The sequence below is a fragment of the Desmodus rotundus genome, chromosome 3 (assembly GCF_022682495.2).
Source record: "Desmodus rotundus isolate HL8 chromosome 3, HLdesRot8A.1, whole genome shotgun sequence".
In the NCBI taxonomy this organism is placed as follows: Eukaryota; Metazoa; Chordata; class Mammalia; order Chiroptera; family Phyllostomidae; genus Desmodus; species Desmodus rotundus.
Window position 1 is genome coordinate 8,001,597 of NC_071389.1, and position 3,034 is coordinate 8,004,630.

The 3,034-nt window shown below is 55.1% G+C and overlaps 1 non-coding gene across 1 annotated transcript; it reads right to left on the reverse strand.

The window, feature by feature from the left end:
• Positions 1–2,410: 2,410 nt before the first annotated feature.
• LOC112299675 (small nucleolar RNA U85) lies at positions 2,411–2,687 on the reverse strand. Its single transcript, XR_002974273.2, has one exon. It is a non-coding gene; the product is annotated as a small nucleolar RNA U85 (small nucleolar RNA).
• Positions 2,688–3,034: the final 347 nt, after the last annotated feature.

The following is a 3,034-nucleotide window of genomic DNA, read 5'->3' on the forward strand; positions in this document are numbered from 1 at the left end:
TGGCCTCTTCTCCTGTCCCCTGACTCACACCCGCCCCATTCCAGCCACTCTGGCCTCTCATGTTTGTTCTTCAGAAATGCCAGCCTCAGCCCTGCTCTGGGCTCTTTCCACCATGTGTGTGGCTTCTGCCTGGAAGGCGCCCCCCTGGACGGCTGCGTGAGGAGCGTCTCGCCTCCGTCAGGCCTCCTTCTGAAGTCCACCTCACCTCCCACCCACGTCTGCTCCCAATCGGCCTGCCTTACTCTCCTTTTTCTTTTTCACTTTACTTCTTACCTGCTAGCAAGTGGCATCATTACTTACTTGTCAGGTCTATTGTTTTATATCCACCCTCTGAAATGCCTACTCGTCCAGGGTGGCCCCTGCTGAGTCACCAGCACCTTGAAGGGGGTGTTCAATACCTGTTTTTTAGAAGGACTCAGTCGGGGAAGGCTGGCCCCCTCCCTGTGGCACCCCGGGTCCCCTTTGGGGCACACTGATGTTTGTGGCTTCCACCTAGAACGCGCGGCTTCCCCAACTCTGTCCATTCATCAGCCAATTGAAGAGAACCCGCTCCTTGCCAGTGTGGTGTTAGGTGCTAGGGACACAGCAGGGACCAGGGCAGGCAAGGACCTCTGCCCTCAGGGAGCTGACATTCACTTCAGGACACAGATGCTGAGCAGCAAATGGAAAAAGCAGACATCCAATCAGCGTTAGGTAGAGACAAGGGTCAGCAAGGAGAGAAGGAAGGCGTCTGGGGTGAATCTAGAGTGTGGAGGCCTGTCTGAAGGAGAAGGGCCCAGCTCGGTGGAAGCTGGGAGAGTGTCCCATAAAGAGGGAAGAAATGAAATGAATGGGGACAGCAGATGCCGAGGGCCCTGTGGCAGGAGGACTGAGGTGCTAAGCTTTCCGGGTTGTGGTGCATGTGACTCCATGGTGCGGTGAGGCTGCCCAGCAGGGACAGGCCCCAGACCCGCCTGAGCCTCAGGTCTACCGTTTCCTTTTCCGTCGCTGAAGCTGGCTTCAGTCTCCTTCCTGCTGAGTGTCTAGAACATTCATATCCTAAAACATCTTTTTAATGGCCCACTTTCGAGTGAGATTTTACACAGAAGCCTCCGAATAACAGGTGTGAGTGGGGCTGTTCCGGTGGCAGGTTGGAGTCCACACCTTTCCTGCCACTTCTTGGGTCCGCTGAAGGCCCCTCAGGGACCTGGGTGAACCCCAAAGATTCTAGGAGCTTCAGTTAGAAGCCCCCTGCCCATGGCATGCATGGCGTCAGGGAGCTCGGCTCAGCCTCCGCTAGTCTGCGTCTGTGTGGGAGCCTTACTGCCACACGCAGACTGTCACCTCCTTCCTGGTGGCAGATGTCCTCTCTGACGTCCCCTGACAGGGCCCTGAAGTGTGGACTATTCTGGAGAGCTCAGCATGTAGTGTTACCCTTTTAGAGGACGCCAGGCGTCAGCTGCCCCACTCTGTCCTGTCCCACTTCCGTGTGTCCAAAACTTCCCTGAGAGCAAGTTTTAAAACAAATGCAGACTCCATAACCGGAGGTGGGGGGGTGCTTAGAAATCTGCCATTTTAACGAGCATCCCAGGCGACCCGCACGCAAGGGCATGCCAGCCGCCCGTCCCTTGGCATGGTCCAGAGTGGAGCCCCTGCTCAAGTCCGCTCATTAGAGTCGTGTCATTTGTTGAGTTATATTCCAAAAGCAAGAAAGATTCAGGGCAATTCAAGGGTCAGGGTAGGAAGCTGACTTTTCAATTAAAAATTACCTGTGACGGTGTCAGAACTACTGGCGTGTTTGGCGAGTGCACATTAATATCATGACCTGAAGGAGAGCTGAACTTAGCACAAGGTGATGTTCTCCATGATGCCCCCCCATCACACACCCCCTACCATAAAGTGCCGCGGTGAGGGCTCCAGTGCCCCGTCGCTGTGATAGGGGATGTGGAGCTCTCTGTTGATGGCCCTGATTTGTGTGGCAAAGAAAAATCCTCTCCGCGGGCACAAAAGATCGGGCATGTTCTGCTCTCCTCTTGCTTCGCACGCTGGCTTGTCAGTTCCTAGTCACGTCGTCTGTCTTCTGTGTCCAGACGGCTCCTCCGGCAGGAGCCCCATCCTACGAAATCGAGAGCCTCCCACGCCCGATTCGGCACTTAGTAGGAGGTCCAGGAGAGTTTGTGGGCAACTAATCTACTCATCATCAGAACTGGCCGCATCATCCACATGGCCCAATGTGCAAAGTGAAACTGCAGCTTCAAACGTGATTAAAATTTTTCAAACATTATTAAGCCTTTCGAGACGGCCACGGCAGAGCATGAAAGCAAGCTCGGGGACCTCCCGCGTGTGGGGACGGTGGGTCCACACAGATCACACGTTCGTGAAGCTGGCCCAGGTCATCATTTTCTTTTCTTTCCCCACCCACCTGGTGACCAGACCTGTGTTTCATCTTTCAGTGGCCACAGGGCAAGCCACATCCTTTGGGACTCCCAACCCTGGTCCCATGAACACGCCCTGCCCTACTCCCTCATCCCCTTCACCGCCCCTGTTTCCTGGCAGCTGGGAAGGATCCTAGGGAGAGAGGTAGGAGAGAGGTAGTTCAAAAGCAGGAAGAATTTCTTGTCAGTCCCCCCTTCCAGTGAACACACTGACCTCTGTGTGGTCCCTGCATGGCCTACAACCCCCGGGACCCCCTACACCAATAGAGGCAGGGGCCGCAGGTCTACAACTCTAACAGCATAAAAGCCGTCCGTTGCCTTGGAGGCAAAGGGTAGCTCAGACAGCCTTCCTCTTGCCTGCTGTTGGCTCACCCAACAACCCACCGCCCTGCCCCCTCAGCCGCCCAAGCATCCGCTAAGCTGCCAGGTTGTAATGGCCTGTCTCCTTCTCCTCGCCCCTGGTGGACAGGGAGAGCTCTCCGGGAGGACAGGGGCCAGGCCTGAGAATCCCCAGGGACTTGAACAGACCCTGGCACATTTTCAGCACTTAATTAGTGTTTGTTTAAATGACTGAAAGGAAATTAATAAAGTAAGCCCAGATGGCAAAGTTGGCTTCTCAT